This window comes from Macaca mulatta, chromosome 10 (assembly GCF_049350105.2).
Source record: "Macaca mulatta isolate MMU2019108-1 chromosome 10, T2T-MMU8v2.0, whole genome shotgun sequence".
Taxonomy (NCBI): Eukaryota; Metazoa; Chordata; class Mammalia; order Primates; family Cercopithecidae; genus Macaca; species Macaca mulatta.
This window is the reverse complement of record NC_133415.1, coordinates 27841214-27853567: the sequence shown is the minus strand read 5'-3', so window position 1 is coordinate 27853567 and position 12354 is coordinate 27841214. Positions and strand designations below refer to the sequence as shown.

General features: G+C 54.0%; 1 pseudogene across 1 annotated transcript in view; it reads left to right on the top strand.

Moving 5' to 3' along the window:
• The first annotated feature begins 1919 nt into the window (after window positions 1-1919).
• The window catches only part of LOC100424995 (beta-glucuronidase-like), a 433296-nt pseudogene continuing 422861 nt past the window's right edge, over window positions 1920-12354 (top strand). The window contains exons 1-8 of the transcript XR_013399454.1: window positions 1920-2128; window positions 4015-4200; window positions 4497-4676; window positions 4852-4993; window positions 7924-8123; window positions 9064-9216; window positions 9459-9638; window positions 9720-9863. The product of XR_013399454.1 is annotated as a beta-glucuronidase-like (transcript). The remainder of the gene's footprint in view (window positions 2129-4014; window positions 4201-4496; window positions 4677-4851; window positions 4994-7923; window positions 8124-9063; window positions 9217-9458; window positions 9639-9719; window positions 9864-12354) is intronic.

The following is a 12354-nucleotide window of genomic DNA, read 5'->3' as shown; positions in this document are numbered from 1 at the left end:
GCCAAGATCATGCCATTGCACTCAAACCTGGGTGACAGGGTGAGACTCCGTCTCAAAAAAATAAGAAAAATAAAAAAGTGAAATTAGTTGGTTATGGTTGTGTTTGCCCGTAGTCCCAGCTACTTGGGAGGCTGAGGTGGGAGGATTGTTTGAGTCCAGTAGGTCAAAGCTGCAGTCCTCGTTGATTGTACCACTGTACGCCCACCTGGGGGACAGAGTGAGACCTTGTTTCAAAAAAGAACCCTTGCAGTGATGGAAATGCCCCATATCTGCACTGTCTGCAATGGTAGCCATTAGCTACATGTGGCTATTGAGGTCTTGATATATGACTAGGATAACTTAATAAATGTATTTAGCTTAATTAAGTAAAATAACTAAATAAATTTATTTTGTTTAATTAAAAAAATTTTTTTTTGAGACAGCCTCACTCTGTTGCCCAGGCTGGAGTGCAGTGGCGTAATCACAGCTCACTGCTCAACCTCCTGGGCTCAAATGATCCTCCCTCCTCAGCCCCCCAAATAGCTGGAACCACAGGTATGCGCCACCACACCTGGCTAATATTTAGACTTTTTGTAGAGACTGGGTCTCACTGTGTTGTCTAGGCTGGTCTTGAACTCTTGGGCTCATCCTCCTGCTTTGACCTCCCAAAGTGCTGGGATTACAGACCTGAGCTGCCATGCCCAGCCTGGTTTAATTTCACTTTACATACATACACACATGTATTTATTTATTTATTTAAGATAGGGTCTCGCTCTGTCACCCAGGCTGGAGTGCAGTGAAATTCTTTCTTCTGAGGAGGCAAGAATTGAGGTTGTTATAGATGTGTATGGATTCACCACCGGGAACTCGGATACCTTCTACCGGTAACAGGTCGAGGATGCTAGGTGAAAATCTATGGAAGCCGCATGCTTTTTACAAATGTAGTGGTTCTCATGTCCAGCCACAGCCACTGCACCTGTGTGAACGTCCCCTCAATAAACCTATGTCTTTTTTACTGTCTCCAGATCTCTTCCTCTACCCTTCCACACGGTGCCTTCCCTACTGCAGTAAAGTGGGGTCCCGCAGGGCACCCTTTCCCTGAAAAAAAATTTTTTTTTTTTAGATAGAGTCTTGCTCTGTTGCCCAGGCTGGAAGGCATTGGTGTGACCTGGGCTCATTGCAACCTTTGCCTCCCAGATTCAAGCGATTCTCCAGCCTCAGCCTCCCGAGTAGCTGGAATTACAGGCGTCTGCTACCATGTCCGGGTCCTTTTTTTTTTTTTTTTTGTATTTTTAGTAGAGACGGGGTTTCGCCATGTTGGCCAGGCTGGTCTCGAACTCCTGGCCTCAAGTGATCCACCCACCTCAAGCGTCCCAAAGTGCTGGGATTACAGGCTTGAGCCACTGAACTTGGCCTCTCTCTCTGCGTCTTCATGTGTCTTCAACGCCAAGAGGGAGCCTCTGGCCCCTTAGGGTCGGGGTCCCAGAGGCCCAGGGTCAAGGCTATGGCCGACTCCCAAGGACGTGCATCCCTGCAAGAGGCTGCATCCAACAGTCAAGGAAGAGGCTCCGCTGGGGCCTGCTGGGGAAAGCAAGTGGAGGTGCCCCTTGAAGAAACGGGGATCCCACCAATCTCAGTGGTTCTGTCTTGGTCTGCCGCCCTGGATCATCCAGCCTCTGCTGGGATGGGGAGCAGACGACGCCCTTCTTGGCTGGCTCTGAGGGTGCGGGGGGTCACGCTTCCCCAAAGGCCTAGCGGGCGGTTCCAGTCACAGGCCCCACTGGGCAGCGCCTGGCGCCGCCCCGCCTCTCCAGCCTTGGCACTCGCTCTCAACAAAGATGGCGCGGAGGACCTCATGCGCGCCACGCGACCCTCCCGCATGACTCCTCCCGCGCCGCTCTTATCCCCGCACACGACGGCCGAGAGGGGGAGCAGGAAGCATGGACTGGCGCGCGGCTGTGGCCCGGGAGGCTCTCGGGCCGCTGTTGTGTGGCTGCGCGCTGGCGCTGCCGGGCGGGTGCTGTACCCCCGAGAGAGCCTGTTGCAAGAACGCCAGGAGCTGGACGGCCTCTGGAGCTTCCACGCCGACTTCTCCGACAACCGACGCAGGGGCTTCGAGGAGCAGAGGTACCGGCGACCGTTGCGGGAGGCGCGGGCTCAGGGCAGGGCCGGGAGGCGCCCGGAAGCCCGGCAGTGGGAATGGGGTGAGCCCCGGCGCCCTGCAGTCGCCTTCACCTGAGCGCCCCGGAGGAGGTTAAAAGTCAACGGGCTTGGGGGCGCGGGGTTGGAGGACGGGGGAACTAAGGGGACCCGGGAGGGCCCGGGCGGAGGAGGCGGGAGGAGGAGGAAGCGCTCCTGTTGAGCCCCGTCGAGGCGAAGGCCGAGCCCGTGCAGTGTCCTTTGTAATGAATGTTTACTTCTAATTTTTGAAACGTTTTTGAGAGTGGGTTTGGTCCTGCCGCCCAGGTTGGAGCGGAGTGGCGCAAACCTAACTTCTGAGCTCAAGCGATATTCCGCCCCAGCCTTGCAAGTTAGCTGGGGCCACCATGCCTGGCTAATTAAAATAAAAACAAAAACAAAACTTGGTCTGGCTCGGTGGCTCACGCCTGTAATCCCAGCACTTTGGGAGGCCGAGGTGGGCCAATCGCCTGGGGCCAGGAGTTCACGACCAGCCTGGCCAACGTAGTGAAACCCCAACTCACTAAAAATACAAAAATTAGCCGGGCGTGGTGGCAAACGCCTGTAATCCCAGCTACTTGGGAGGCTGAGGCAGGAGAATTGCTTGAACCAGGGAGGCGGAGGTTGCAGTGAGCCGAGATCAGGCCACTGCACTCTAGCCTGGGCGACCGAGTCAGACTCCGTCTCAAAAACACAGTTAAGTTTTTTGTTTTGTTTTGTTTTTTAAGATACTGGGTCTGACTACGTTAACCAGTCTGGTCTGGAACTCCTGGCCTGAAGCCATCCTCCCACGTTGACCTCCCACAGCGCTGATTACAGTCATGAGCCACCAGACACTCATCAGGCCTGAGCGGCAGGCGCTGCCCAGAGCTGGGTCCGGGATCGGGAGGAGGGGACAGTTTGGACATTCTGAGGTCAGCTCTGCGCAGGTAGGAAGGTGCCTTGGTTTTCAAGGTTCAGATAGAGGACAGAATGTGACATCAGGCTGAGGACGCCACTACTGTTCCGCTCCTGACTTGGAAGTGGTCAGCAGAGAAGTGGGATCCAGTGAGGTCTGGTCTGCGTTTGTCTGGTCTACATCCTTTTTCTTTTTCTTCTTCTTTTTTTTTTTTTTTTTTTTTTTTGAGACGGAGTCTTGCTCTGTCACCCAAGCTGGAGTGCAATGGCACGATCTTGGCTCAGTGCAGCCTCCATCTCCTAGGTTCAAGCGATTCTCCTGCCTCAGCCTCCCGAGTAGCTGGGACTACAGATGCCTGCCACCACACCCCACTAATTTTTGTATTTTTAGTGGAGATGGGGTTTCACCATACTGGCCAGGCTGGTCTTCAACTCCTGTCCTTGTGATCTGCGTGCCTCCGCCTCCCGAAGTGCTGGGATTACAGGTGTGAACCACCGTGCCCAGCCTACATCCTCTGTTTCTGACTTTGTGGTATTCAGTACAAGAGAAAGAGAGGAGAGGGCTGGCTGCCAACGTGGGCCTCACTCACAGTGTTCTAAGCAAAGCCCTCCCCCATCCCCCTAACCAGCCTTCCTCCCTGTGACAGGCAGTGGGTCATTTGCATCTTAGTCACAGGTCTGAACCTTCTTGCCTCGGGCTGGGATGTGCCCCTGGGTTCTCCCCTGTCTCGGGAGATGCTGGGTCCCATCCGCTCCAACAAGGATCTCCGGGCCCCACTGGCCCAGATGCACAGACCGTCCTGGCAGTGGACCTGTCATCAGCAAGTTATCTGTCTTTTCCGCCAAGAGTCCCCGCCATGTGTCAGGGCTTGTGATAGGCCTGGGGGCACAGCTGTGCAGCACACTGGTCCCGGATCCCTTTGGGGGCCTAGGAGCTGAGCCCGGCCCTTCTCTTCGCAGTCGGGCCCCACCTTGGACATACCGGTTCCCTCCATCTTGATCGACATCAGCCAGGACTGGCGGCTGTGGTGTTTTGTCAGCTGGGTATGTTATGAACGGGAGGTGACCCTGCTGGAGCGATGGATCGAGGACCTGCGCACAAGAGTGGTGCTGAGGATTGGCAGTGCCCACTTCTATGCCATCGTGGTCAGTGCGGCTAGGAGCAGGTAGGGCGGGTGGGTGGGCACAGCTCCTGAACAGCATGGGACCCTCGGATGCCACCCACAGCCTGTCTCCTGGGGTGTGACGGTGGGGGCCTTACCCTGCCCTGGGGGCTGTGCCCTGTGTAGGGGGATAGGTGGCCTGATCTACCCCATTGGAATGTCATTCTTCCGGTCTGGCTGGCAGGGCCTTTAGCCCCATGCTGCAGGTTATGTGAGGGAGTGCCCGATAGCAGAGCCCCTCCTCATGCCCCGACCCATGCATATCTCCTATGTCTGCAGTGGGTGAATGGGGTTGACACGCTAGAGCATGAAAGGGGCTACCTCCCCTTCGAGACCAACATCAGCAGCCTGTTCCCGGTGGGGCCCCTGCCCCGCCTCTGCGTCACTGTCGCCATCAACAGCACGCTCAGCCCCCCACCCTGCCACCAGGGACCATCCGTACATGACCGACACCTCCAAGTGGGTACCATCCTGCCTCCACTGCACGCACCCACCTTCCCACCCCACCCTGTGGTCTTCCTGCCAGGGACAGGGTGGCCTACACAGAGAGGAGGCCCTGATCTGGGGAGGCAAGTGAACTGAGGGCAAAAGACCCATGGCAAGGGCCCAGTGAACCACAGTCCTCCCGCCCTAGGTATCCCAAGGGTTACTTTGTCCAGAACACAGACTTTGACTTCTTCAACTATGTGGGACTGCAGCGATCTGTGCTTCTGTACACGACACCAACTACATACATCGATGACATCATCGTCACCACCCGTGTGGAGCGAGACAGTGATGAGAGCTTCTGGTAGGATCCTCCCTCAGCGGGGCCCCGAGTGGCTCTGTTTGTTCCCTATTTGGAAAGCTCTCCCAGGAAAAAGATTCTCCCAGCATCTCTAAACCTTCACAGGTTCCCATCCACCTACGAAGCTAAAATCCAGGCTGTCTGAGTGGGCACGGGCTCCTGAGATCACTCATGTGGCTGATCTCACTTGGAGAAGAGGGGTTTGGTCTAACGTCACACAGCTCAGGGTGGCAGTCCTGTCCCTTCCCCACGGTGCTGCTCTCACTCTAGCTCCCATTGCTACACATCGTGTTCAAGGAACAGGCAGCTTCGGGGGGCCGGGTGCAGTGGCTCACGCCTGTCATCCCAGCTCTTTGTAAGGAGGACTTGGTAGGAGGATCACTTCAGGCCAAGAGTTCAAGACCAGGCTGGGCAACATAGCAAGACCATCAGCACAAAAAATTTAAAAATTCGCCAGGCATAGTGATACGTGCCGGTAGTCCCAGCTACTGAGGCAGGAGAATCAGTTGAGCCTGGGAGGTCAAGGGTGCAGTGAGCTGTGACTGCGTCACTGCACTCTGGTCTGGGCAACAGAGGGAGACCCTGTCTTTTTAATTTTTATTTGTTTTTGAGCTGGAGTCTCACTCTGTAGGAGCCCAGACTGGAGAACACTAGTGCAATCTTGGGCTCACTGCAACCTCCACCTCCCAAGTTCAAGTGATTCTCCTGCCTCAGCTTCCCAAGTAGCTGGGATTACAGGCACCTTCCACCACATCCAGCTAATATTTTTATGTTTTTTAATAGAGATGGGGTTTCACCATGTTGGCCTGGTTGGTCTTGAACTCCTGACCTCAGATGATCCACCTACCTCGGCCTCCCAAAGTGCAAGGATTACAGGTGTGAGCCACTGTGCATGGCTGGGATACCCTTTGTTTAAGAAAAATTTTAAAAAAAGTTTTTTTTTTTAATATATCTTTTTTCTTTTGTGAGAGGAGGCCTTGCACTGTCACCCAGGTTGGATGGCAGTGGTGTGATGATTGACAGCTGTTGTGGGGCCACAGTTGTAAGTTTCAAAGAATTTAGGCTGGGTGTGGTGGCTAATGCCTGTCATCCCAGCACTTTGGGAGGCCAAGGTGGGTGGATCACTTGAGCTCAAAAGTTCAAGACCAGCCTGGGCAACATAGTAAGACCCTGTCTCAAAAAGAATAAATAATTAAAATAAAAAAGAATTTAAATGAGAATCACACAGCAAAGATGATGCAGCAGAGAGCAATTTATTGTAAAGGGAAAAGTATTTTGCAAGTTAAGTGAAGAATAGCCCGGGCACAGAGGCTCATGCCTGTAATCCCAGCATTTTGGGAGGCCGAGGCGGGTGGATCACTTGCGCTCAGGAGTTCAAACCAGCCTGGACGGCATTAGCTGGGTGTGGTGGCGTGTGCCTGTAATCCCAGCTACTAGGGAGGCTGAGATGGGAGAACTGCTTGAACCCGGGAGGTGGAGGTTGCAGTGAGCTGAGATTGCAACACTCAATTATATAATCCCAGGTACTCGGGAGTCTGAGACAGCCTGGATGACAGAGCGAGACCCCATCTCAAAAAACATAGTGAAGTGCAAAATACACGGTTCACCCTGAAAGAGAGAATTCAGGGCAGGCTGCTTGTAAGGATGAGAGAGCACTGGGTATTAGTGGGAAAACTCCCTTTCTAGGAGGCTTCCATGATGAATTCCTAAGGAGCTGGGAAGAGGTGTTACTCTAAGCACGTTCTGGGTCATCCTCTGGGTGCACATGGCTGTAGCTGTACATGCTTGTTCACACATCACACGTCTCAGTGCCGTGGTTGGCACGTCTGAAGGACACGGTTGCTTCCTTGACTACCTACTCTGCCTCAAGATCATAGCTCACTGCAGGTGTGAACCACCGTGCCCAGCCTACATCCTCTGTTTCTGATTTTGTGGCTCAAGCAGTCCTGGCTCAAGCAGTCCTCGCACTTCAGCCTCCCAAGTACCTGGGGCTGCTGGGATTGCAGGCAAGCACCACCATGCCCAGCTAATTTTTGTTATTTTTAGGGAAGATGTGGTTTCCCTATGTTACCCAGGCTGGTCTTGAACTACTGGACTCAAGTGATCCTCCCACCTCAGCCTCCCCTGTGTTGGTGTGTTGGGATTACAGGTGTGACCACTGTGCCTGGCCAAAAAAAAGATTTTTTTTTTTTTTTTGGAGACAAAATCTTGGTCTTGTCACCCAGGATGGAGTGGTGCAATGGCACGATCTTGGCTCACTGCAACCTCCACCTCCGAGGTGCAAGCTTTTCTCCTGCCTCAGCCTCCCAAGTAGCTGGGATTACAGGCATGTGCCACCACGCCCGGCTAATTTTTGTATTTTTAATAGAGATAGGGTTTCACCGTGATGACCAGGCTGGTCTTGAACTCCTGACCTCAGGTGATCCACCCCTCTCGGCCTCCCAAAGTACTGGGATTATAGGCGTGAGCTACCACACCCGGCCCAAAAAAAGTTTTTTTAAATTAAAAAAAACGCGCCAGACACAGTGGCTCATGCCTGTAATCCCAGCACCTTGGGAGGCTGAGGTAGGTGGATCATGTAGGGTCAGGAGTTCGAGACCAGCCTGGCCAACATGGCAAAACCTGTCTCTACTAAAAATACAAAAATTCACCAGGCATGGTTGTGCATATCTATAATCCCAGGTACTCAGGAGGCTGAGGCAGGAGAATCAACTGAACTCCAGAGGTAGAGGTTGCAGTGAGCCGAGATCACGGCACTACAGTCCAGCCTGGGTGACAGAGCGAGACTCTGTCTCAAAAAAAAAAAAAAAAAAGCAACAGAAGCAAATGGCTGCCTGGGAGTGGCCGCTGCGGGGCATTCCCATTTGTGTGACCCAGGTCATGTCCCTCCCTAAGTCCTGGTCTCTCTTGCCTCCTCCAGGGCTGGTGAATTACCAGATCTCCATCAAGTGCAGTAACCAGTTCGAGTTGGAAGTGCGTCTTTTGGATGCAGAAAACATTTGGATGCAGAAGTCGTGGCCAACGGGGCTGGGACCCAGGGCCAGCTGAAGGTGCCAGGTGCCAGCCTCTGGTGGCCAGACCTGATGCACGAACACTCCGCCTACCTGTACTCATGGGAGGTAATGGTGGTTCGGGACTTGTTTAAGGGAGGTCTTTTGCCCCCTCTGGCAGCCCTGGCTTCAGCAGGAGCCCAGGACAGGTGAACGGGCAGGCGCGGTCCTCTGAGCTCTCTGATGTTTCCCACCTTTGGTGGGGGGCCCAAAGGTTTTTTTTTGGGTTTTTTTTTGGTTTTTTTTGAGATGGTCTCTGTCACCTAGGTTGTAGTGCGCTGGCCTGATCACAGCTCACTGCAGCCTTGAGCTCCCAGGCAGCAGCAGTCTTCCTACTTTGGCTTCCTGAGTTGCTGGGACTATAGGCACATGCTACCATGCCTGGCTAATTAAAACAATTTTATCTGTAGACCAGGCATGGTGGCTCACATCTGTAATCCCAGCCCTTTGGGAGGCTGAAGCGGGCAGATCACTTGAGGCCAGGAGCTCAAGACCCGCCTGGCCAACATGGTGAAACACTGTCTCTACTAAAATACGCAAATTTGCTGGGCATCTGTAATCCCAGCTACTCGGGAGGCTGAGGCAGGAGAATTGCTTGCACCTGGGAGGCAGAGGCTGCGGTGAGTTGAGATCACGCCACTGCACTTCATCCTGGGCGACAGAGTGAGATTGTCTCAGAACAAAATCTTTTTTATAGAGTTGGGGTCTCATTCTGTTGCCCAGGCTGGTCTTGAACTCCTGGTCTCAAGTGATCCTCCTGCCTTAGCCTCCCAAAGCGTGGGGATTCCAGGCATGAGCCACCTCGTCTGGTCAAGGAGAAGGCCCAATTTTGAAGGGCAGGTCCCAGGGTCAGCCAGGAAAGGGCAGAGCCTCTGATTGCTGCTTCTCTGCTTGCAGGCCCCGAGGCGGCTGCTGGGGTGCACTGGGGGTCTTCCTGCTGCAGGCCAGGCCAGGCCAGATGGGGCTCAGGCTGTCGGGGTGCTCACACCTGGCGCTTTGGCTGTCGTAGGTGTGGCTGACTGCACAGACATCACTGGGGCCTTTTTCTGACTTCTACACACTCCCTGTGGCGATCCGCACTGTGGCTGTCACCGAGAGCCAGTTCCTCATCAATGGGAAACCTTTCTGTTTCCACAGTGTCAACAAGCATGAGGATGCAGGCGTGCATTGGGGCTCCTGGGTCCTTGTGGGGGCTGCTGCTGGTCACCTTCCATTTTCGCCTTCCCTGTGTCCCATAGCTGAGGGCAGCCCAGGGCAATGAGGCAAATGGCTCCAAACCACCCCGCTGCGGAGCTGGTGCTTGGGCTGGAGAGGGGGCTCATAGGGTGGCTCTCCAGAGTCCTGCCATTGGAGGAAGTGCAGCTTTGACAGGGACAGGGATCACTAGGCTCTGCTGTCCTCTAGATCCGAGGGAAGGACTTCAACTGTCTGCTGCTGGTGAAGGACTTCAACCTGCTTCGCTGGCTTGGCACCAACACCTTCTGCACCAGCCACTGTCCCTATGCAGAGATGCTGCAGATGTGTGACTGATACGGAATTGTGGTTATTGATGAGTGTCCCGCTGTGGGCCTGGTGCTGCCATAAGTCCCTGCTGTGCATCTGCTCCACCTGGCCAGCCCATGGGCCACACCGTGCCTCCGTCCCTTCCCTCCTGGCCCCCGGCAGCTCTTCAACAACGTGTCTGTACATCACTACATGTGGGTGATGGAAGAACTGGTGCACAGAGACAAGAATCACCCTGCTGTGGTGATGTGGTCTGGCCAGGAGCCTGCATCCTACCTAGAATCTGCTGGCTACTACATCAAGTGAGTGCCCCTGGCATGCCCTGGGCTGGATCAGGAAGGAGACCCTGGCAGGTGGCAGATGGGTGGACGTGTGCTATCCGAGATCAGCGTCCCATCCCAATCCAATGGGAGGGCCGTCCATACCCGGACAGTTCAGGGAACCAGATATCTACTTACCCAAATTGTGGTTTTATTTTTCTCTGTTTTTGCGACGGAGTTTTGCTGTGTCGCCCAGGCTGGAGTGCAGTAGTGAGATCTTGGCTCACTACACCCTTGGCCTCCTGGGTTCAAGTGATTCTTCTGCCTCAGCCTCCTGAGTAGCTGGGATTACAGGCACGCATGAGTGTATGCACTTGGCCTGTTTTGTTTTTGAAACGGGGTCTCACTCCGGTTGCCCAGGCTGGAGTAAGTACAGTGGCATGATCTTGGTTCACTGCAGCCTCGACTTCCCAGGCTCAGGTGACCTTTCTACCTCAGCCTCCCAAGTAGCTGGGATTATAGATGTGTGCCACCACCACACTCAGCTAACTTTTGCTTTTTTTTTTTTTTTTCAAAGGAAGTCTTGCTGTGTTCCCCAGGCTGGAGTGCAGGGGCGTGATCTCAGCTCACTGCAACCTTAACCTCCCAGGTTCAAGCGATTTTCCTGCCTTAGCCTCCCAAGTAGCTGGGATTACAGATGCATGCCACCACGCCTGGCTAATTTCTAGTAGAGGTGGGGTTTCACCATGTTGGCCAGGATGGTCCCCATCTCTTGACCTTGTGATGTGCCCACCTCGATCTTCCAAAGTGCTGGGATTACAGGTGTGAGCTACCGTGGCCAGCCAACTTGCATTTTTTTAAGTAAAGACAGAGTTTCACCATGTTGGCCAGGCTGGTCTTAGAGTCCTGACCTCAGGTGCCTGCCTCGGCCTCCCAGAGTGCTGGGATTATAGGCTAACCAACTGTGCCCAGCTAATTTTTTATATTTTCGGTAGAGACGGAATTTCACCATGTTGGCCAAGCTGGCCTCGAACTCCTGGCCTTCAGTGATCCGCCTGCCTCAGCCCCCCGAAGTGCTGGGATTATAGGTGTGAGCCGCAATGCCCACCCCCTTTTCTTCCTTACAATCATGCAGTTCTCATTCAGCGTTCAGAGGTGGAGTTTTTTGCGGTAGAGGCAACAGAGGTTGTAGAAATGCTCCTTGAGGCAGATGCCACAATTTCATGGAGTGCTTTAAGCTGAGCCAAGTCTGCAGCAGGCGGAAGGCTCTGAGATGTCATCCCAGCCTGAGCAACGGACAGTTCAGGGCCCAGGGGCACAGGAGTGTGCTCAGCAGGACTGGGCGGACAGGCCCTTTGTTGGGAAGGTGAAGAGTACAGCCTTCCAGGAGCGGGTGCCTGAGGCTTCTGGACAGGCTTCTTTGGGAGGTGGCCTGAGGAGATGTCTGTTTTCAGGGGCAAGAATTGGAGGGGGCGCCCAGGCTGGAGAGGTTCAGCCAGGCTGTCACAAGGCTTTGAAGCTTCCCATATGAAAGCCTGGCTGTTGGAGAGCGTGGGTTTGGAACTTGAGGCTAGGGGGTTCTGTTCAGTCCAGTGCCAGGCACAGCCTTCGGATGGGCAGAGCAATGATTGGGGGAGGTTGTAAAAGAAAAGAAATGAAGTGAGGAACGAGAAGAGGAAAACAGGCTTCAACAACAGTCTAGGCCGAGCGCAGTGGCTCACGCCTTCAATCCCAGCACTTTGGGAGGCCGAGGTAGGTGGATCACATGAGCTCAGGGTTCAAGACCAGCCTGGTCGACAGATAGTGAAACCCTGTCTCTACTATACAAAAACTAGCTGGGCGTGGTGGCGGATGCCTGTAATCCCAGCTACTTGGGAGGCTGAGGCGGGAGAATCTTGAACCTGGGAGATGGAAGTTGCAGTGAGTCAAGATCGCACCCTTGCACTTCAGCCTTGGCAACAAGAGTGAAACGCCATCTCAAAAACAACAAAAAACAGGCCAGGTGTGGTGGTTCACATTTGTAATCCCAGCCCTTTGGAAGGCCAAAGCAGGAGGATTGCTTGAACCCAGGAGTTTCAGACCACCCTGGGCAATATAGCAAGACCCTATTTTTACAAAAAATTAAAAATTAGCTGGACATAGTGGCATGTCCCTGTAGTCCCAGCTACTGAGGAGGCTTAGGCAGGAGGATCTCTTGAGCCCAGGAGATCGAGGCGGCAGTGAGCTATGATCGAGAATGAGACCTTGTCTCTAAAAACAAAAAACAGTAAGAGAACAGGACCATCACTCACAGCACCTCTGCCTCTGCCCTCTCTACTTGAATGAGGAGCAGGGCATCTCAGCTGCTAGGAGCAGCCCTTAAACGAGCCCCAGCTAATTTCTGGGGTCCTCAGACGAAACCTCCCATGGCCAAGTCATACCCAACACGAGCCTCCTCCCCTGTTCCGGCCCCCGCTCGGAGATGCTGAGTGACAGAGGCTCAGGCTTCGGGTGTTCCTGGCAAAGCCTCACCCCCGAGGCCCCACAGCTCAGACCCG